General features: G+C 46.6%; 1 long non-coding RNA gene across 1 annotated transcript in view; it reads right to left on the bottom strand.

The window, feature by feature from the left end:
- Positions 1–1,769: 1,769 nt before the first annotated feature.
- The window catches only part of LOC138579593 (uncharacterized), a 348,076-nt gene continuing 325,814 nt past the window's right edge, over positions 1,770–24,031 (bottom strand). The window contains exons 2-3 of the long non-coding RNA XR_011304088.1: positions 2,429–2,529; positions 1,770–2,110 (exon numbers count right to left, since the gene is read on the bottom strand). This is a non-coding gene — a long non-coding RNA (uncharacterized lncRNA). The remainder of the gene's footprint in view (positions 2,111–2,428; positions 2,530–24,031) is intronic.

Raw genomic sequence — 24,031 nt, 5'->3', positions numbered from 1 at the left:
TTTGGCTACTCTATCTTCTGGGCCCCTGTGATTCTATTTCTTCTTCTCTTATGTCTCTCGGCTGGCTTTCATTCCTGCTTCTTATCAAATTAAACGTTTTGTGTCTTATCATTTAATCTCTTTATGGTCTGGTTTTTGATTGCCTTTCTTCTTTAGTGTCATTATATACCCCTTCGTGCTCACTTTGTTCTTGTTCCCAATTTCTTCTTGCTGTCCCTAGTCCTCCCTGTGCTCAGTCGCGTTTTCGTTCATTTTCCCTACTTGACCCTTTTCACTGGAATGCTCTTCCTCTTTCCCTTCGTTCTAGCTCTGTTTATTCTGCATTTCGTGACTCCTTGAGGTCTTATCTACTTCATTCTGGTTAGATCTGCCATCATGTTGTGCTAATTTCATTTATTATACTGTTTTTTTGATCTCAAGTACAGCACTTTGTTTTAAAGCGCTATACAAAACTCTAATAAAATACAAATACAATTCAAGTCAGAGTACTGATTTCATTCTTGTGAGTAGATAATCACAATAATGCTTGAAACCCTGTTATGCAGCATGAGTAATTAACATTCTTTGTTTAAGTCCATACATTTTCAAAAAGTATTTTCTTAATGTTTTTCACAAGACTTATTCCTAATAGAAATCACTCCTGACTGGCAATTCCTTGTTGAGATTTTGAGTCCATGAAAGCTAATGGGATTGCTATGGTACTCTGCACATCATGCTGAAACATCCTCGGAGAGCCAGACTATGAGATGCATTTCCAGCCATAAATGAAGATCAAAACACAATGAATTTAGATGTTTAGTAGGAGTCTCTTCGCATTGGTCAGTCCAAAAGCAAACTGAGATTTACTCCATGCATTGCACCCTGGCAATTCTGTCCCATCAAACTGTATTGAAGGTGCTGAACCACTGCTATGTAGGGGGTCGAACCTACAACCTGTGGGAGTGAGCAAGGGGGGAATAGGGCACCCTAAAAGAGTAGTGGGGAAAACCATAACACAATCATAGTGTGGGAAGAGACCACGTGGGGAATTGCATGAGTGAGGATGTCATACGTACATGAACACCCCAAAGTGCCCATGTATAATTAGTACTCGATAGAGATGGCCTATCCTAAATAGAACACATTTAACAGGGAAAATCCCCATGTAAGGGAAATCCTGCTCCAAGCACATGACCAACCTTACGCAGGCCAGAGGGGCGGGGGAGCAGAGCTCAGGCAGCTCATCACTGGCAGACTGAGCCAGCTGCAACCTCACTGGGCAATGTGAACACAGGGCAGCAAGCCAATCCAATGGGCACTCGGGGTGGAAGAGAGGTGGACCGGAGCCAGCAATCCATTCACAGGCTACGAATGCCGATTGGCAGGTGGTTATGTGAACTTGAGCTGAGCGGAGTGGGTTTCTGGAAGAACCAATCAAGCGCTACGTTTTGTGTCCCTGGAAGGTGGCCGGCCCTCAGAGTATCAACTATAAACAATGTGCAGGTCAATATTCAGAATGTACCATATGACTGACTCCCTTCTCACCCGAGGCAGGGTGTCTCGTGTCTCAGTCGCAACAGTGCTGACCAATGGCAGAATAATAAAGCCCCAGTGGTTACCACAAATGTTATTTCGCTAATTACAAATTGCTCTGGGGAGGGGGTGAGAATTGGTGTGGTGCGACACAGGAGGGTTGTCTGGCGGCTCCAGTCATGTCTAACTAACATACGTCTATTTCTTGTGGATCACAGAAAATGACATAACAGGCATGATAGTAGTAATACCCAATACTAAATTTTATTTAAATCATAAATCTAAAACAAAATGTTAAGAACACAGATGAAAAGCCTACAATAGTTTTGGCATTTCAATTTTCATTTTGTGTAAGCAGCAAGTGCTCAAGGTTGAGGTTAGTATGTGACAGGTACAACTGTTCTTCATCAACAGATATTTTTCTAGTTTATATATTTGTTCCAGTATAAACTTTCCAGATGTGTCTACATATGGTCAAATTGTTCGGCCTTTTTCAAAAAATAGTTTAGATGCCATCGCTGGCATCATTGTTTGTTGTTTTTTTGGCCATCTTCAGGACAGGGATTAATTTGGTTTTCAAACTGTCGTCTCACATTAACTGCAAATAAAAAACAAACAGTTGCGTATTAAAATATTTTTGAACAACAAAACTACCATGTCTTATTGGTTAAAAACCATTGTGGTGTCAGCCCACCTGTAGCTTCCAGATACAAGGGTCAGATCAGAATTTCAATTATTTATTAAACAGGAGCATGCCTTCCTATTGTATCGGATCTTCTCTTTTCCGAATAGCGGTATGGGTTTTCTTATTTCCCCATCTATAGATTATTTATAATAAAATGTGATGTTTTATCTCTTATTCTTAAACATTTTTATTTTAAAAAATATATATATGTACACAGCTAGTTTTACTAACCTGTCTTTCTCTTTCTTCCAAATTAATTTCAAAATAAATCCAGATCGATATTTATTTCCAGATTGTGTGAACAGGGATTGGATATTTTCCAAAGTTTTTTCCTGTGAGACACAAAACATTGCAAACCTTATTGTAAGGTCTTCTCATTTTCCAATTGTTCACCATTTGTAATTGTACATCATTCGGGAAGTTCTTTTAAAAGTGAGTTCTTTATCTCAACACTTTTTTACACTGTTTACAAAAAAACATATGATCATTTTCATTGTATCAAAATGTTAGCGGGATATCTCTATCACAGTGGTTTATATAGATTTGAGTATTCCCCTGTGTGGCAGCAGAAACGTGAGCACCACGGTTCCAACATCGTAACACCGTAGCCCTGTTTGTCATTGAACAATGTATTCTGTCCCTTAGCATAAGCCGCCTAGCATTAACCAGTTCCCATCAGCGGTTGTACCAATGGCTGCCGCATCTACATCTTGTAAATTCTCTCATTTATTTGCCTAAGCCGTGACATCGTAGTTTATAACTAAACTACATCCTTCAAAAGATAAACACATCCATCAGATACTTACTTGAGCTTGTGTCTTTTTCTCTCGCGTCAATACTGCTATTGGAACTCGCTATCACTGTGTCTACGTGAGTCCATTCATTAAAACAAGGCAGTGTGTTACAGCATCACAAGATTGCGACACGGTCACGTGATCGTGCCTAAGATGAAGTCTCACTGCTCATTTAATCGGCCCAATGTCAGCCATTTTGAAAGAGTATCGTTGTGCTTACAGGTTCAGTCACATAAACCAATATGTGTTATAGATCTGAACCGTTATTTGTATTCTCTTTGTACAAAAAAAGCGGGGTAGAATTAGTCATTACCGAGTGTTCTTATGTTTTGTTGACAAAATCACTTTGCACCTTCTTTAGACATATGTTGTCAAATGCAGAAACATTTTTCAGTATATTTCAATATATTTTATAACATCCAAGACAGAAATTTAGTTTACATTGGTTATTTCAGTGTTTTACAAGAATAGTCCCAACTCAACCAAAGAATGTAACCCTTCTTTGACCGTATTTAGATTGAAAGTTCATTTTTACTCACATTTTTTCAAAAAGAGGTGGGATTTCTAATGATTTGTATAATAAACTGATTTGGTTTATGTTGTGCACTTATGTAGTGGACTACCAAAGGTTTCTTTTCAATTTGATTTTTAATGCAAGAACGAGGTTCCCATATTCTTTGCCTAATAGGCCTCTTTGTCTTCCCAATGTACAGATTCCACAGGGGCACTTAATACCATATATAACGCAGGGGGTGAGGCAATTAGTAAATTCAGTTAGCTGCCAAACTTTCCCTTTCAGATCAATGTTCTTAATATTTTGTGTCAATGGACACACTGAAAATGTACTGCATTTAAAGTGGCCAACTAAAGGTGGAAGATTCCACAGAGTGGTTTGTGGTGATTCAGTTCTGTCAAGTTTAGGATATGTGTGTACTAAACTGTCTTTCAAATATCTTGACCTTTTGAAAGTGAATCTCGGAGGTAATGGTTTGAAATCGGGTGTACTGATAATGTGCCAATTCTTTAAGATAGTTTTTCTCAGTCCAAAACGAATTGGACTGAAGGTACTAACACACGTTATTTTATCAAGATTACTTCTCTTCTGGGGTTAGGACAAAGGTCTCTGTTGATGTTTTTAGCCTTTTTATAGGCCGTTTGAATAGTCTTTTTTGCATAGCCTCTTTCTTTTAGTTTCATCTTCAGTTCCTTGCCATATTTAAAAAAACCAACTGATAAAAACACACTACTACAATACCAAAGTTTTCATCCTCTAAGTCTGAAGTCAAATTTACCAGTGGGTCAATTCCTTAGGGTAAGAAGAAACCGTACACAATTGCCTGATTACATTAGATTAATGGATGGGGGGCACCTCATGCAGCCCTCCCTGTGGCTCCTACCAACTACAAAATTTGCAGCCGGTTTAGGGTGCCCCACAGCCCCCCCTAAAATGTTGTCTACCATTTTCAATTTTTTTCTTTGTTTACCCAACTTCCCTTGGCGCAGATGGGCACATTAGTGTGCCAATCTGCCCCCAGCGTGCCCAAAACCTACTGCCCCACCCATTGGGGGGCCTATCCAACGTTTTGTGGTGGCCCTCCCCCCACCCCAAATGGATGGGGGACACCACATGCAGCCTTCCCTGGGGCTCCAGACTTGGAGGGCAAACAACCTTAGCACTTGTTACATGTGTGCAACGAGTGAAGAAACAATACCTCATTTTATGTTTTTTTGCCCCAAATTGAAATTTAAAGATCACAGTATCTGAAGTCTATCCTTAGGGCAAGAGGTATTACATCCATTTCTGATGCTCTAGTTTGCTGTAGAAGTACACCGGATCCGCAGGTGGTGAATTTGGTTTCAACTTGTTTGCACTGTGCTTGGTTGCGAAGTTCCGGTATTGCAATAGAGCATATCCTAATTGATCTGTAAGGTAAACTTGGTAGTTTATATGTTTGATCTGGTTGCGAGCAAAATTAATTAAGTTTTATTGATTTGATTCCGTTTTGGGATCTCTGTGGGTGTTTTGTTTTAAATTGCTTAATGACTGCTGCACTGATGTATAGGGATGTGATGTAATGATTATATGTTATGTACTGCGTCTTTTTATTACTGATGAATGGTTATTCAATTGCAGTAATGTACCATTTGCATGTGTTTGTTTATTGGTATTATGGCTTACGCAGAATAAAACAATTTGATGATAAAGTCAAAGAGCCTTTTGGGAACATAAGAACGACCACAGATCTTTATATTTTACAAGCATTTCTGTGATAAAAAGGGGTGTAGGCTTGAATCCCAAAGTTCATAATGCACACTGGGCTTGGTACTCATTTCAATGTTCACTTCACTCAGCCTACCATTAAAGTGCTTGTAAATAGGAGCCATGTATTCTCATTCGGGCAGCCCCAGGACTTGTATGCGAGGGGAAAATGGCGGAATCTGTCCCTCTGTTGGTGTCCGAGGGCTGTTTCCTGAGATAATGCTTCACCACTGTAAAATTGTGACCCTCACTGAAATGTTCAAAGAGATGAAGGGGGTGCAGGTCTCAGGGTTGGGATGGCTGTGCCCACGACCATACATCCTTACAGACTTATATTCCTCACTTTGTAAGAACACCCAACCCAACTCTTCCTCGTCACAGTTCTTGAGGCCCCACCCTTACACCCTAAGGAGCAGCATCTCTGCCCCACAATGGGTAGGCTTAGGTAATAATCAGGAGGTTTCTTGGTAATTCTGAATACAGAACCAATCCCTGCCTGCTTGTCCCCGAAAATAAACCTGCCTGTGCTGGTGTGGTTGGTGGGAAGCATCTGCCTGCCCTGCTGTCCTGCTCCCAGCAGAGATTCCTCCTACCGCGCTCCCTCCATCCCCCCTGCCCTTGCTTCGATATGGTGAAGATTGTCCATGGCAAGGGTGGCCCGGCAGGGCCTCGCTAATAAGGTTTAGCACCTCTTATTGAAAACAGCCCCGATGCATGGGAAAAGCTCATTGGGAGCAGACATGTAGGAAGTGATCATTGTCTTCCAGTGTGCAGTCATGTGTACCTGAAAGTCCCACCCTCAGCAGCTCAGCTCTAATGCGCATGTGTACCAGGAATCCTCCATCCCTACCACAGCTCCAGTCTGGCATCAGCCTCTCCTCTCCCCCATGACGCCACAGGAAAAGAGCTTTCTTAAAATGTTGCATACCTCTTTAACACAAGGACTTCATGCGAGTTTAATGCAGTTTTATTTTGTGTTGTGCCTGTCAGTCTGGAAAGCAGAGTTGCCATTTCTTTGCCATCTGATAGCTCTCGTGTTCATTTGAAGATGGGCACAATACGTGCTATAGCCGCACATGTTTTGCATAATGTATGGATTTATATGTATGTATGCTTGTTTATAGTGATTTGTATACTTTTCAAGTCATCACTCTATTAAATAGAGTATTGTGTTGCCTCCTAGAGACCATACATTAAGTCATATTTGCATACTTGCCAATATACTGCATTCCATTCGGTGAGGCGAGTCCAGTGCCAGTTTTTACTTTGTGATTGTGTAGTTCTAGATTTTCCGATTACAAATCCAGGACTTCAAGTCCCAAAATGCAAACAAAAAAAACAGGACTGTACTAGCATCTCCCGAATTGAATGTGACATAGAGCAAGTGTGGTCTAGTGGTCACTCCTGGCTTCACCACTTAACTGAAGGGTGTGATTCTCAGAAAATGATTTGCCCTCACTGTCCGGTGTCTGCAGATAAATGGGATGCCAAGTGCGGGACATGTGTTGTGGGGCAGTTGGGACAGGCGGCCGGATATGGGTTTTGTCTTTTGAGACGTAGGAAGGCAGGATGTCATTTGTGAGTCTGATATTGTTTGTGGGGTGTGGAGAGTAAAGAAAAAAGTAGTGTTACCAATCATAAAATTCAAACAGGCACTCATAAGAGATATACCTCCTTCACCTTTTGTGGTAATGCGGGCCGAGGGAAGGCTTAAGAGTGATGTGGGAGTGAATCAGTAGCAACCCAAACAGCAATAGTACAACACTCCAAAATAAAGGAATGTCCAATCAAAGTTCTGTAACTATATATATAATACTTTAATTCAATACACCATATGCAATATAACTAAATAGAAAAACAGTACACAAACCCCGCCCTGTAAAAAGAACACAGAATATTTGATAGGTAGAAAGGTGCAGCACTGTATGTAAGGAAATCGGGGTGAAAGGCAATTAAATAACACAATGTTCTTAAAAGGATATGTTATTTTAGCATTAATAACCATCGGGTGGTAATGGCCCGGGGCACAAGGTGCAGGCTTGAGCACAGCGAGGGCCTTACCGATGGGCCCTGGTGCCATTACCACCCCATCCAGTCCGCCGGATCGGGTAGTATTTCTATGCGCACCCCGGGTTGCCAATCCAGTAATCTGACAGCTTTGTTTTTGTATGAATTAATGGGATGCATTCATACAAGAAACTGTCTCAAGATGGCCACCATGCAGCTAGAAGACAGGGCTCCAAGCGCAGACCCTCTTCCATTTACATGATGGCCAGAAGATAGACAGAGTGGTAGCACCGCCGCTGAAGGAATCCGGTAAGTGGAGGTTGAAGGGACAGAAAATGAAGGAGAAGGGAAGTGAGGGTGGGGGGAAGATGGCGGGGTGAGGGAAGCAGCCGTCAGGTTGCTCGGAAAGTGAGCTTGGATTGTGGGATTCAGGCTGCAAATCGCGCAACCTGATTGGTTGCTCCCCCCAGGTGCTAATGTGTAAAAGGTGAATTAAAGATGACCTAACCAGTCTCTGTGGCCCAAAGAAGGACAAGAGGGGCAGTAAGGAGTCAAAAATGCCTTCTTGCTGTTCTTGGCAGCTCAATCTTCACCTCACTGACAGTGGACTATGGAAAGATTAACTCTACCAGAAAAGGTCCAAATGAATTCTTCCTTCTACCTGAATGGTCCAAAAGTGAATCAAAGAAGGGGGGGTGAGACATCCTCTTTTGTAGGCAAATGTCCACTGGTGATAGGACAAAAGCAAGCATGCTTTAAGGGGCTCATTCTCTGTCCTTGTGACAAGTGGTCTTTGCCTTCATGCATCATAACCAAAGTGCTTTCTACTAAAGCAAGTGAAGGAGACAGGAAGGAAGGAAAGGTACAGAGAAAGAAACTAGATGGTTGAACCCTCCCCCACTTTTTCTGAGCTCGTTCTGGCTACCCTAACTCTGCCCCCTTCTCAGACCCGTAGCATTAAATTACCTTGATTCCTATTTCCCAGAACAGTTCCTGCTAGGAGGCTGTCCTGCAAGAGCGAGGTGTTACCCGACCCCACAAAGGATAAAATGAAAGGCACAGTGTCTCAGTCTCTTGTCCTGCCAACTGGCAGGGGACAGGATATCAGACCAGAATACATGTGAGCCGTTCACAACTGGCTCGTGATCACAGCATTGACACATGTATGATGTAAATCGTTATGTAATTTATAGTTATGTGAATTACTATCCACTGTACCCTAAACTCAGGTATGGCTTTATTTTCAAAGATTAAACTGCCACAAGAATAGTAAATTCTCATAACTATGTGGTTTTGGAACAGAGGTGCAGACTTTATATGCCGCCTCTGTGCTGAAGTGACTTGGCTGTGTCACCAACTGTTAAAGGGGGCCTTGACCTCTGAACCTGCTGTGTGCCACTCGGGATCTGGCACTGCAGATCAGGAGACTGATGCAGCAGGGCACGTGCTACTACGCGCTTTACATGGAGCTTAATGAGAGGGGGTCTGGTCAGCAAACAACCCTTTCTGAGATGATCTACCTGCATTGTTTTATGAATTAATACAAAATTTAAAAAAACAGGGCTTCTACACATTTGTCAGATGGCAATTTATCACAGGGGTTTCTTGCTGTTTGACAGTGGGAAGCAGATTCAGGACACCATGTCTGGATCTCATGTGGTGGGGGAGTAGGTGGTGGAGGCAGGGAGTCAGGTAGGGTCCTTGTGTGATGGGGCATCGGGAGGTAGGACGCTGCTTATGGGTCTTGTACTGCAGGATGTGGGGAGGCAGAAGGCCAGATAGAGGTCTTGTGTAGAGTTGGGGAGAAGGTAGTATGATAGTGGACTTTTCTGGTGAGGTTCTGGGGGTGGGGCAGGACGCCAGGTGGGGATCCCTTACAGGGAGGGGATTCAGGATGGCAGGCAGTGGTCTCCTGTGGTGGGGGATTAAGTTGTGGAGGCAGAACATCATGCACGGTTCCTGTGTCATAGGGTGTGGGCAGGTCGGAATCCAGGTATGGATTCTCGCCTGATTGGCTTGTGTTTGGCTCTAAGAGCCCAGCCAGAACCTCCAGTGTGGGTCCGGCTCAATCCTACCCAGTACTTGTCTGTCTCCCCTGCCTGTAGACCAGGGGTGTTGCTAGGTCTGGAAAAGATCCAGGCCTATGCTAATGCCAGGGCCGTCAGCTAGCCTTTTTGGTTGTAGCCCCTGAGCTTCTATCCGGGGCTACAACCAAAAGATTTGGTGTTATTGCCCCCTCAGCCCCCCTCCGATACCCCTCAGCAACGCCTCTGCTATAGACAAGCATGTTTTAAAGGGCACGATTTGGCACCTGGGGTGGACTGGGAACCAAAAGAGGCCCTGGAAATAATTGTCAAAGTGGCCCCATATTACACATTTTCAGCAATCCCAAGCCTTTCCCTATGACAAATTGTTGAAATAAAATAGGCTACCACTCAAAGGAGACCCAGAGTACAGAGGCCTGCTGGGAAATCTCCAGAGTTCTCTATGTGCTTCCAGTTACCATTCAAATGGACTTTGAATGGTCCTGATTGGCTAATTACGAAAGTGGGCCAGATTTTTATTGGTGCTGCGAGCCTGTTTTTGTCCCAGTCCAATCCTCAGCATCAGTGTGTACGCAACAACGGTATCTTTCAACTCGAGGGACCTGCAGTTTTATTAAGTTTCCTGAGTATTGCCAACGTCTCATTTCACATGTTTTCGCCCCTTGGGCCGTATTATTAATGTGTACTTTTCTTACCGTGTTACTGCAACTTTATCAGTGAACTGCTGATGTCTGCACTCGGAGCAGTTAGTGGCAACAGGTTGCGCCTTCCAGAAAAGCTGGCGGTATTTCTGGCTGCTTAGCACGCCTGTATCACCTTTGTGCGCAGGGTGATTTCTTAATCACATTAACTACCCATAATGTCTCCTCTCCAGAGTGCTAATTATAGCAGTGACATGGAAGCTCTGCGAAGATCAGGCGCTCGCGCACAAGGTGCCATTTTCAAGCCGCTGAGTGGGAAAATGTGTTGGGTTTCTCTGGTTTTAATTGCTGTTGATGTCGCACTTCTCCGGAATCCAAAATAATCAGCCGTTGTGAAGAGGAGGGGCGGCCGCTCGAGCTCTCGGAGAGGGCCAATCGCCGTCCTCGCACTGGAGGCGGTTGGACTCACCAGGCCGTTCTATCCCACCTCTCAGAACTGTAAACGAACCCCAGCACCACAGGCCAGCTCGCAAAGAGGACTAGGCCCCCTTTCCATATTTATGGGGATGGCCTTTATGGGTTGTTAGGGGTTCTCCGAGAAATGTCTCGCTCCAGAAAGCGGAAAATGTGATTTATGTGATTTCCCGCCTCAGTGACTTTTGATGCAGGCAGACCATACAGAGGACATCTGTTTACATCCGAAGCTTAATAAACCATTTAACTCTTCTATTTCCACGGCTTTGAGGATTGTGTTTTTTTTCACTTTCTATTGCAGGGTAGGCTAGGACCCTTCAATGTTCTTTCGGGTTCAGGCAATCCTAAACCAAGCAGTGTGTGTGTGCGTCAGATTTCCATGCCTGACTGATCGGAGCCCAGCCAGTCTCAATGTGCCCATGCCACATTTCACATAGTCCAACCAAGCATGTCCAAGCATCGCTGAGCGCATCCCTGCAAGTGCCAGTGTAGCCATGTCTCACTGACTGCAGTTCAAGCAGTACAGGGTGTCCATGACTCCCTGAACTCAAGGAAAGCAGTGCCACTGTGTCCATGCCTTGCAGAATGCAGCCCACGCCAACCAGTGCTAAGGAGTCTATGACACATTTCACATAGTCCAAACAAGGTCAGTCAGTGTGTGCACCCGTCACTGAACGCATCCCAACAAGTGCAAGTGCGTTACAAGCCTCATTAAACACAACCCAACTTGTGTCAGTACATGCAGGCCCAATAACCCAATATCACCGCAAGCCACAGTGGCCAGTCCTCATGCCGAACATGGTATTGTATTTGGTTATTTATATACCGCTCTTTCCCCACTTGTGTGGCCTCAGTGCGCTTTTTTCCACGGTTGGTGAGTTGGTGAGTGTTTTCATCGGTTTACAGTGACATTTTCGAACGTCACAGTTTCGAAATGACATTTTTTTCGACACCAAAATGCAGGAAACATTTTTTTTAAATGTTTATTTTTTAATTTCATTTTTTCAATGGGGGGGTGCCCCCTAACCCCCGTTTTTTCTTGACACTTTTTTCTACTAACGAAACAAAAATAAAACATTCCAAATGTTTTTCTTCTGCCATTTTTGTTTCGAAAATGTGTTTTCGAAAATTTGACGGGATACCGTTTTCATCTTCTAGTAAGCCTATATCAACCAGAGTTGCTCTGCTTACACCCTAATGCAGAGGCATAGACTGGGTAGCGCCTGAGCGGGCAAGGCCCATCCAAAATCTTTAAGTGTGAGTAGTCATTGGGCTCAGCTACATTATGTCCAGGCCCCACGTGTTAGACAATCCTGGCTACGCCTCTGACCTAATGGCCAAATGCCAATCAGCGCCACGCGATAAACTAATGAGCCATTTACCTGAAGCACACATTCTGTAATATCGATTCTAAAAATGCAGATGGCTTTGCATCACCAATTGCAAAGCCGCAAACCTCTCGAAATCGCAAAAAAGTGCCGATCACCATGAGTTGCATAATGATGCAAGTTAGTGCCCTGCATGAACGCGGATTTCATTGCAGTGTTTGAATTCACAAAGCTGGAAGGCTGAATGTGCATGTGGGTATTGCTCATCAAATGTTGCGTGCGATAAATACGTATCTTGGTAATTTGCGCGTGTTTCTTACACATCGTCTTCAGATGGGCACATTTCTCACGCATCTAAACGTTTCAACCAGGGAGTGGATTGCAGAAACCGTCACCGGTGCAATTGCAAAGTTGCACCGTATTAGCATCCGGGCAAAGTTTCCCCTAATGCGAAAAACGTTGGAGCCATATTAGCAAACGTTTGCACCATGACAAGTGCAAGTTTTCATGGTATAAGCATTACAGCAAAAATTGCTATAGTGCAAAAAACATTCGCCATTGAAAGTGCATGCTTTTTGCACCTGGGCAATGTTTGCTGTAGTGCTGAAACCATTACAAATTGCACTCTTCATGGCGCAAACGTTTTCTAATATGGCCTCAATGTTTTTTTTTTTTACTAAGTTAGAAACGTTGCCCTAGTGCTAATACTTTGTAACTTTGAACTTGCACCAGTGCAAAGCTTCTGGAATCTGTCCCCTGATGTGTAAAATAAAATTGCATGTGCATAAATGCAGAGAAAGTGTGCACAACCTATGAACAACAGCCATACAATCAGCAGATCAATATAAAGACAGCACTAGTACCCGTTACCTCTCTTACAGCGCTGCCACAAATGGCCCAGAAATGGCCCGACAAACAAAAATGACAAGGAAGGAGCGCAGGCCAGAAGAAAACTTCACTTCTTGGACGTCCATTGGGAGTAACTTTTCATTCTCTGTTAAGATGGATTTCTGAACTCTGACCTGGTGTGCAGAGGTTCAGCAGGTCAGCCTAGTTTCTTGGAACAGGGTAACATTCTGGACAGGCCAGACCAATCAAGGTAGCTTGGCGGCGGTCAAGACTAGGTCGCAGGAGGGGTGAGGGTGACTGAAAGACCTCAATGAGCACACAGAGTAAAGGACACTTACAAATCACTCCCAGTCAGGTGTAGATATATTAAAAATACAAATACATTTATTTCAAGGCCTTTGAGTTTAAACACACAAATTAAATCACAGTAATACTATTAAGCCAACACAATTCTATCTAAATCCATATATACAAGACCAATGGGGTCTAAAGGGTTAATGCACAAAATGGGTCCAAAACCTAAAAGGGGAAGGAAACAGGCAGTGCAAATAGTCTTTAGTCCCTTCTGCATCCAACACCCCCCTAAGAGGCAGTCCAATCCCTAAGAAGAGTGGAGCCTAAAGCTCAAATGTACATGCAATGCCAGCGCACACGCTAGTTCATATGGACAACAGGGGGTCTCTTCAGGGGACTGTAGCAGCTGAGGAAGGTGGGTGAGGCAATGAAGAATAGGTTCTCACTATTCGAGGCTGGTCTTCACTTGAGGACAGAGTCGATTCCCAGAGCTGGAAATAGATCGCTAGTTCGCACTAGCAGCAGTGGTCGAAGTGAGCGGGAGCGGTCGGGAGCAGTGCTCCTCTACTTTTTTAAATTACGTTTTACAGCTCCTATACTTTTATTTTAAAAAGAAACCGTTCCGGAATGGTTTTGTTTTAAAATAAAAGTGTAGGAAGACGTTGCAGCTTGCACTTTCAGTGCACTGCACTGAACGTTCCCTTAAACAGCAGGTGCAAAAGTTTGGGGGTTTGTATTGTGTGTGGGAGGGGCGTGGTGATGGGGTTTGTGGGGAGTGGGTGCAGGCCAGCAGTTAACATAGTTCCACTACTTTTTTTTGTACACTTCGACCACTGACTAGCAGTGGAATGGAGAGGGGCCACTCGTGCGTAAAAATGGATGGAGGTGCTAGGGGCCACCGGTTAGGATTGCGATTACTCACCAACACCTGGCGCACTCCGGATCAAACTTCGGCAGTCGAGTCTACTTCGGTTGCATGTTCAAGTGCGACAATTTGACGGCTCTGCAGCGTTAAACGACGAAGATAGAGTGATGATTCGCAAATGGGACAGTGGCGATTTCTCTGCTCCTGGTGGATGGATCAGGCCAGTTTCACTTCAGGAGGCTTCAGGGGCAAGAGGGGCACAAATGCAGCACATTTGCAAAGTTCGTCACCCTGGCTGGGTGACACGTAACTGCGTATACTCCGGTTCGGGTGCACTCACTTTACTCCAGACCTGGGAACGCCAAGTATACAAAATTCGGTGTGAGAGTGCCGTGAATACAGATCTAGCGACATACCAAGTTTCAAGGGCCTCCTCAAAACTGCGGCGCTATCAGGGCAAAGAGTCTGCGTAAACTGGTCAGCCCACTGGTTGGCTCAGGGACACTTCTGAGAAGGCATACTTGCAGGGTTTGATGAAGGTGCCAAGAACAGTTGGTCCCACTATTCCAATGGGACGAAGCATCTTCGCAGACCTTCTAGGACGACCAGATGCAGAGGAGTCCCACGGGACAACAGCGGGCTCAGGGGGCCAAGCCTTTTAGCAAGTCACCAGTGGTTCCTCGACTCTGCTTCTTAGTTTCAGGATACTAGGATCCTATCCTTCGTTCAGTGAGAACTCCAGAGATCGACATAGTATGGGTCAGGGGTGTTGCTAGGTCTGGAAAAGATGTCGGGACCTGGGGATAGCTAGCCTTTTGGTTGTAGCCCTTAAGCTTCTATCCGGGGCTGCAACCAAAAGACCCGGGGCTATAACCCCCTCAGCCCCCTCCTAGCAAAGCCTCTGGTATGGGTGTTTGGGACCTTCTCTTATCCAGAATCTCTGTCGCGCCAAAACGAAGAGGACCTAATGGGAGATCTGCTCACATACAGGCATACCATATGTGGACCAATCAAGGACCACAGTGGCCCCAGGCATTCACAGCACTCCAGACTCTCTGGCACCCAGGACGTGTATTGGGAACAGACATCCCAGTCCACATCCTGGAGGCACACACACAAGGTATGCAGAAGCCAGCGAAAGCTTGGTGTTTCGCGAGAGAATGCATGCTCAAATAAGGACTGACCCGGGTCGGCTCGACCTGGGGAAGGTGAAGGGGCAAGATGGCCAAAGGACATGACAAAGAACCTCGTGGCATGGCCATTTTGGAGCCAGGCCACCTATTCGTGACAAACGTGGTAATCGCTGTTTACCTGGCAGGAAAGGGTTAAAAATATACAAAATGATAAGCTGCCACCAGCTCTGTCCAAGGCACATCTGCACTTCTCCTAAAAAATCCTTCGAGAGTATCTAGGGCCTTTGGAAACAACTAATAGACCCAAGTGTACTGTACTGGAAGGTACATTGTACACTTGTTAGATGTTGCAGAAAAGATGCAACATTGGAAAGGACTAAGGGAAACAAAGTCTCCCAGTACTGACTGTTGGGGGCTGCCTCCGGTCTCCGGGGCAGCCCTCTGATGCCGTCGGGATCACCCGACGGCGGTGTGCACGTCGGCGGACATCCGGCGTGCCTTGGGCAGGGAGGCACCCTGCGGCGCCCGGTGTCACCGGGCGCAGGATCTGACGTGAGGGGGTGGCACCTCCTGGTTCCCAGCGGTCGCGGCTCCGATGGCACTCGGGCCGCGCCGCACACACAAGGCCACGACCACGTGGCAGGCCCACACACACAATAATCACAGACACGAGTTGCCACTTCCTGGGGCTCTGCTGCTCTGCCCTCGCAGCGCCAGCAGAGCCCCTTTTATTAACTGGGCACGTGAGCGTCATGACACAGTCACGGCGCTCACGTTGCCCACAACAACTAGACCCCCACACAACATCCCTCCTTTATTATAAACAAACAAAAACCAACGACACCCCACAGCAAACATTGGGTGCATTCCAGTCCGCGCACCAGCTAACAGCTACTCCAACCCAAACATTTTTCTTTTGACACCGCAAGACAAGACAGGTGTGCTCCAGTCCCCACACCATGGGGCCCCATGACGGGGTCCTCCCACTCAGAAGATTCCGGGATCAAACTGGCCCTCGGCGCCGCTGCAGGACAAGAAGAATACATTCTCTTCGTACTCCTCCCCCACATCATACAGTGCTTCTCGGGGACTCTCCACCACCTGGACCGCCGCCACTTTGGGGTCCTTCTCCCCTTCACCTCACTCCCCCCTGACGCCCCCATCATGCCGGCTGGGGCTGGAGCAAGACACACTCGTGCGAAGTGGTCTCCTTTCCCGCACCTTCCACAGATTGGTCCCATCTCCGGGCAGTCCTGCGGGTGAGGCAGATCCCACTCACACTGTTGACATATTGTGGCATTGGGGTCTCTCTTCGGCCAGCTGACAGCCGCCACCTCCTCAACCTTCACTCGCTGCGTGGGGACCTCCATCTTTAGCTGGTTTCTGGAGGAGTCCATGACCGAGGCCCGCACCGCCGCCAGTTCCTGGGCCCGGCCAAGCTCCAGTATTCGATCAAGGGTCAGCGCTGGCTCCCTCAGAACCTGCTTGCGCAGTTTGGTGGAGCTGCAGCCATAGATGATTTGCGCCCGGATCTCATCCTCCTCGAAGTTCCCCAGGTCACAGCCCAGTGCAATGCCGCGCAGCTTCCTGTGGAATGCATCAAGGCTTTCCCCTTCCTCCTGCTTCGCACACCTCATCCTGAACCTCTCATAGTCCCTGTTGACCACGGGTCTGAAGTATTCGTTCAGGGCTGCGACGGCTGCACCGTACAATTGATTTTGGGGCTTTAGTGTCTTGAACAGTCTCTGGACGGCCAGCCCGGCAGAGTATAGGAGTGTCTGGCGTTTGGCGGCGTCTTTGATCTCCATTGCCTCGAAGTACAACTCCAGGTTCTCCACCCAGGCCACCCACCGGGCCCCCAGGCTTGCCGGCGCACCGAGGACGTCAAAATGGGGTATTGGTGCCAGCTGACCCCTACATACCCCTTCATCGTCCGACATGCTGTTGGCAGGTGAGGACGTCATCCGCCAATCACCAGTGTTGGTGTGCGTTTGCCTTTGCCAGGCTCAGGTAGCTGTCGATGGGTGCCTGGCGTTCTCCCTGCCCAGGGGCGCACGAGCACTCCAGGTGGAGCCGCAACCCCAGGGCTTGACACCGGTTTGGCCTGTGGGGGGGCACTGCCCGTTTCCCGGTGACCACACCCTTGTTTAAGGGCCTTCCTCTTCTGGAACCCTAGAGGGCGCACAAGCACTCCGGGTGGAGCCGCTACCCTCGGGCGTGGCACAAATGCGGCCTGTGGAGGGGTTATTGTCCCCTTTTCTTCAAGTAGGCCGTTCACCGCTGAGACCCGGGCATGGGGAGCCTTCCTACCTGCTCCGCACACGAGACAGGGACCGGGCCCAACCCGCCCCCTTTTCAATTGTGGGGCTCACACGTGGGCCACGCCTCCTTCGCTCCTCCCCGTCGGTGCTCGGGGAAACACAGGCCGTTGATGAGGCCCTTCCCACGATCCGTGGGCGAGCACTCCAGGCCACGTCCCCTTTTCCTCCCTGCGAGGAAAGGAAACCTCACTCTTTCTTTTTTTTTTTTCTTTTTTTTCTTTTTTTTGAAAACTAAGGTTTTCACCCGTGGCAGCCCGGGTGTTCAGCGGGTGTTCTCCCCGCTCCGTGCCGCGTCGCCGCGGGTCGGAGATCCAGGCCCCGCCTCCTTACGACTGGAGGGCCGCTCCATGCGTCCTTACACGGCCGCCGACTGCGGCCGTGTGCACGGGTCCACGACTTCGCCCGCCGCAAGCACCAGCTGGCGGGCGCGACTTCCTCGTTGCCAGTGTTGGGGGCTGCCTCCGGTCTCCGGGGCAGCCCTCTGATGCCGTCGGGATCACCCGACGGCGGTGTGCACGTCGGCGGACATCCGGTGTGCCTTGGGCAGGGAGGCACCCTGCGGCGCCCGGTGTCACCGGGCGCAGGATCCGACGTGAGGGGGTGGCACCCCCTGGTTCCCAGCGGTCGCGGCTCCGATGGCACTCGGGCCGCGCTGCACACACAAGGCCACGACCACGTGGCAGGCCCACACACACAATAATCACAGACACGAGTTGCCACTTCCTGGGGCTCTGCTGCTCTGCCCTCGCAGCGCCAGCAGAGCCCCTTTTATTAACTGGGCATGTGAGCATCATGACACAGTCACGGCGCTCACGTTGCCCACAACAACTAGACCCCCACACAACACTGACTGTCTTAAGGGCATGTCAGTTTCCCCATAAGAAGTGAGCAAAAAGCCCAGAGGAGTGCAGAAGAAGGCTGGGCTCCTAAGTTGGGGGGTACACATGAAATGGATATCTTTCCTAACAGTCTCCATAAATGCCGCTCTTCCCTGGGCAAACCTACCGTCCTCCTGAAGGAGGTGACTATAACATCGACACCCTAGTTGTTTACCCAGGGTCATAGATCAACATCAGTAACCATTGCATGGACATTGTCATATTGTAATTGCACCCCACATAATTATGTGTGGGGTGGGGCTAGGGTGGGGGGAACAGGAAGCGAGGTGGAGAGGCAGGAAGCCTCAGTTTAGAAAAAAGTGGAGTGAACACCGGTTGTGTCTGTGTGTGCCTCCTCCCTTTTGCATTGTGCACAGTAAACTTGCAACGACCACGACGACAGCCCGGGGCGACTGGCAATTATCACAGATATAAAGAGATGCACCAAGAGGAATGTGGATCATAGGATGATCCAGGCCGTGGGACGCAGGAAGAGGACCAATCCGCAAGATGACCCAAACCAGAGGCTGGCGTAGCCAGCACAATCGCTGCCACGTAATTTCTGGGAATTGGAGGAGTTGGCACTGCGCAGGAGCAACCGGGAAAGGCTGTATCCGTCCTGTGAAGTTTGACTTTGTCCTTTTGTGTGATCAACAATTACATTTTGAAAAGGGGAGGAGTTGTTATCGCAGAATAGAAGAACAGTGACACATACAAAATTGTATTCTCCAGAATGTGATGTTTATTAATTTATTGAATGGCTCGCATAGATCATGAGTCTGTCCTTAAGCTGGGTAACGTATAGTGCATTACAGTGAAAGTAAAAAGGCAAAGGGAACTTTTCTGCAAGATCACTCTTTAACCTCCGTGACTCAGTGGTAATTACACGTTTTGATGGTGTCGCAATGGTGCGTGCAGGGGACGGAGACAAAGAGTTCCACTACTCCATTTGTCAAAAATGAAAAGAGTTTCTGCACACATCTATTATTGCGCCACAGTAAAGAATAGATTCCAAAAGAGCTGATTTTCATGATATGTTATGTTTTTATTTGTGGCCCTTAATGATGACATGTGTTTCGGCACCCATAGTGTGCCTTCTTCAAATCAGGGCAATAACTGATGTTCAAAAACTATATATATAATAAGAAAGGGGTGGTGTGACCACATTACAAAATTAGGAGGAAAAATAAGAATAAAAAGCAAAAAACAAAAACAAAGTGAAAATCAAAATCAGATATACATTCTAATCATATTTTACATCATATGGTCAGAGTAATTGTAAGTAATTCAAAGTAACCAGGATGAAAGCATCAATTTTCACACAATAAAGTTATATAGACATGAGGCATACATTGTATTAATTTCAACATGACAAAATTGCATATAGGTGTATAACCGTACATAGAGGTGCGTGTGGCGTCAGAAATGTGTAAACATACCACCAGGTCGCCCAGTTGCAATGGCGAGATAAGAAAGAGGACCAGGGAGATGGGAGGGGAGAAGGTGGCATCAAAGGGTTTGTGAAACGAGAGAGGAGAATGGAAAAAATTAAATAAGGACAAATTAGTGCATCTTTATGTTACGTTGTTAATGTCTTTGTACAGACAAAAAACAAATTGGGCTTACCTATCTGTAGAAGTTCAGAGCTCTAAAATAAAGTATTGGCAAATAGAGTCCCGTCAGACTCAAGTGAGTTACGGGTTCTTGGAAAACAAGAGGTAAGAAGGGCGTTATTTTGACCCGACAGATGAGAAATAGTATATTCAACCAGTTATGGCATCTACTTTCTTCTACATCTTGTCGTATAGAGTCTGATGTTGTGCCGGTACTATTTTATATAACGGGTCTGCCATTAGTTGTAACCACATAATCACTAAGGTCACTCAAGTGAAAGCAGTGCTAGGGCGCGAGTGCTTTGTGCACTTGTTCGCAGTGCGGCCTGAAATTATGCACAGTAATTACATTTATCCCTGTGCTCAAATACCATGTGAGCGTTGGGAAAACGGCATGTACGGTTGTACGCCTGTATGCAATGTTGTCATTTATACAATGTATGCTGTTAGGGAGAATTCTCTGTAAGGCTAATTTCCCAAACCTAGTGAGTCCCCCAGCAGCTTTGCTGGATTTTTGGGATTTATTTTTTTCTCTCCTGCTAAGAGTGAGATTCTTTTGCTCCCACTCTTAGACATGATTTGAGGTGTTCCTTTAACTTTCCATGTGTTTTATGCGCTATGGGGTCTTTTACTCCATAGGGTCTCATGTGTTTTTTGATGTGGGTTACACAGCACCCTCCGTGCCGTAACCCAGGGGTGTCGTAGCGACCCCCCAACATAGACTCCATACCCTGGGACTGACTACTGTCCCCCAGGGCATGTAAAGTCACCATTGGCTTTACTAGTCCCAAATTATGAACGGAAACCAGTACAAACCATCATATTGTGGACGTACTGGTCGGGGCAATTCGATTGCCCCGGGGTCTGTTATTCGAGGGGGCACGTCTCCGTCCCTCCTGATCGAGTTTTGGCTGGTGGCAGTGGATACTACTTTTTATATTCGACCGCGAATATATCTCTATGGGATTTTCCCATTGTTCGAGGCTACCAAATTTAGTTATTTAATTCTTATAGCCTCGAACATACTGCCGGTTTATTTATTTAATATTAATTCGCCGGTTGGTATTTTTTGCCAGAACTTGATTCTAAAATGGTGTTTGTGTTCTCTTCTGTGACTCCAACCAAAGTCGAGCCCTTTGTTCCACTTTTTGGCGGGCTTCTCCACAGAAGCCTCCAAAAGTGGTACCACTCTGTCTGGGTACCACAGGGGGTGTGGGAGGGGGTTTAGGCACCCTGTACTGAGTTACCTTGGTAACTCAAGTCGCACTCTTGTGTGATTGCCCCAAGTGGTGAGCCGGCCGGCTCACCACTTAGCATGTTTGATTGACAGCTAGGCTGAGTGAATGGGGGTGTGCTGCATAAAAGCAGGGCTTTGGGGACTGGAACTTCAGAAGTCGCCACAGGACCTAAGAATCCGAGGAGGGAGAAGCTGAGCCAGCCTGCAATGACGACACCACCGGTGGAGCCCTGCTGAACCATCTCACCACTTTTCCCAACGACAGAGGAGATCTCCAGCTCAGAGAGTCTTCTTCCTTCGACTGGTGGGGATAACCAGTCTACCTTCTTTTCACCTTCCTGGAGCATCTCGTGGCCGCCTTGCCTGTGCCAAGCACCCCGGCAACCGGGATACCACGTTTTCACCACTACCGCGAACCGAAAGGGTAGTACCTTTGTACCGGAGAACTCCGTGGCTGGTTTCTTCCCTGGCAGTGCAACGACCTTCATCCTTCCTCCACGACGAGATCTCCTCTTCCTCTGGATGACGCTGCGACTTGCCCCCGCTGCCAGGAACAACTGCCCCCGCTAGAGGATCCACTCCATTTAGGGTACCGTGTTCCGCCTGGTTTCCCTTGCAACCGTTTGAACGGGGTGTATTAAATCCTCGTCTCTCGAACCTGGGTTAGCCTGGGACACCTTAGCTAACTTTTCTGCACTGAACTAAACCTTTTTCGAACTACCTCCACAAACTTCGAAGACTCTGTGTAACTGTATGATCTTGGGCATCTTCCGCCCGGCTCCCTTGAAAGTGGGCCTGGCGCCTAAACTTCCTTGCTCACCAGTAGACTGTGCCTTCCTAAACTTGCTGTGGTTCTTTAAAAAGTGTTTAGTGTGTATGCTTCCATAATTCTGCTTTTCCCTCCCTTTTTATTTAACTTGTTGGAGTGCCATCGAGCGTTAAGCGCTCACCTCTGTCTGGAAATAAGTGGTGTTAACTAAGACTTGTCCAACAAGTAATCAGGGCTGTACATATGATAATAGTGATTGTGTTTTGAACTTATCTTACCAATTTAGTGCAAGTGTGTTTTATAAGAGTGTGTTAAATAAATAAGTGTATACTTTTACACCCAAGCTCTGGTCAGTGTTTGCTTGTGCTACTGTATTTCTGTACCTATTTTGTATGCTCTACATACTGCCTAACTCTTCTTGAGGGAAGTCTGACTGCTCAGCCACAACTACCAAGTGAATCTGTGTGGTACAGACTGCTACCAAGTGGGTTTACTGCCAAACACCCGTAGTCTTAAATCTTTTGCAGTGGTCCCTAAGGGAACTGCACATGTTTCTGCCTAACATATGCCTCATGTCTATATAACTTTATTGCGTGAAAATTGATGCTTTCATCCTGGTTACTTTGAATTACTTTCAATTACTCTGACCATATGATGTAAAATATGATTAGAATGTATATCTGATTTTTATGTTCACTTTGTTTTTGTTTTTTGCTTTTTATTCTTATTTTTCCTCCTAATTTTGTAATGTGGTCACACCACCCCTTTCTTATTATATATATAGTTTTTGAACATCAGTTATTGCCCTGATTTGAAGAAGGCACACTATGGGTGCCGAAACACATGTCATCATTAAATCTATTCTTTACACACACACACACACACACACACACACACACACACGCACACGCACACACACGCACGCACGCACGCACGCACGCACACGCACACGCACACGCACACGCACACACTCTTCCTCTTCTAGGACTCCTTTTTCTGTTCTTACTAAAGCGCATGTCATGGGTGATTTGGCTCATGCCCATCCCACTGATTCTGCCCCCACCCGAACCTCTACCCTCGTTTATGAAGTAATAACAAACTTAACTCAGTGTCTCCACGCCGATGCTTCCCATGATGATATTTTGTTTCTTATTGGACATGTTTTCATTTTGTATTTGTATAGCAGTGGAAACAAGGCCTACAGGCACAGCAGAGCTAACATGACAGACAACGAAAACAAAAACCCGTGGTAAGGCGTCAAAGGAAATCAGATTAAAAGAAAGGTCAATAAAACAGTGATGTCTTTAATCCACATTTAAAACTGGCTGACGACCGACAGGCCCCAGATCTGTTGGAAGGGCATTCCAGCTTCTCAGAGCCGTCTGGGCTAAGGACCCCTGGCCAACCATTGTCAGTTTGGCCCTAGGCACCTGTAGAAGAAAGGGGTTTTTGGACCTGAAAATCCTCTGTATGGGCTATACACAGGACTACTGCCATAAAGGCACTTGTGAATAATACACAACAAGCAAAAGGTGATTTAGCTGGTGATGGGAAGCCAATGCAGAGCCCTCCTGGCCTTGGAGATTTAATCTCTGCTGTGTAACCCTTCCACCAACCAAACTGCATTGTTTTTCACTGTCTGTAACCAGACGATTTCTCATTTGCCCACACCTTACAAGAGGCTTGAGCAATAGTCCAATTTGGCACCAGTTATAGCTCGGGCAATGGTGGCACACTTGTTATGGGACAGAAAAGGTCTTGACTGTACCAACATTTTTGATAATAGATGGAAGAAAAGATGAAGCTGTTCACATGTGCCTGCCTTCATAGTCAGTTGTTGGTCTACAACAATACCCAAGGTCTTAACTTTGGGAAATGCAGCAATGGTAAAGCCTGCTATCTGAAATTCCCACTATCTTTTCTGTGATATCATATTTGTGCTCATGGGCTTTGCAACGGGGGGCGCCGAGTTAAGATGGTCATCACTTCCCACAACTGCCGAGTTTCAATGGTTTTGTTGCAATCAATCAAATCACCTGAACTATCTCTTAACTAAAGTTTTTCACTGAATTTCACTCGGTTTGTTATGCTATATTTTCTTTGGGCCCACTGGCCGACCGAGGTTCCAACCCACCTTCCTAGTACCTAACTAGATCCCACCAGCCATGGCCTATATCCTTGGCCAGCAGCCTCAGGGTCCACTGGCCATGCCATTCAAACACCTGCACTGTAAATGTTGCACCAGGGCTGTCACAAGATGTGGTGAGGCCCGGGGAAAAACATTTGGTGAGGCCCCCTTACAATTTATTGCACTGGGCCAACGGCG

Source organism: Ambystoma mexicanum, chromosome 3p (genome assembly GCF_040938575.1).
Source record: "Ambystoma mexicanum isolate Mex_15411 chromosome 3p, UKY_AmexF1_1, whole genome shotgun sequence".
NCBI classification, from domain to species: domain Eukaryota; kingdom Metazoa; phylum Chordata; class Amphibia; order Caudata; family Ambystomatidae; genus Ambystoma; species Ambystoma mexicanum.
Note: the sequence above shows the minus strand (reverse complement) of the source record. Positions and strands in the feature narration are given on the sequence as shown.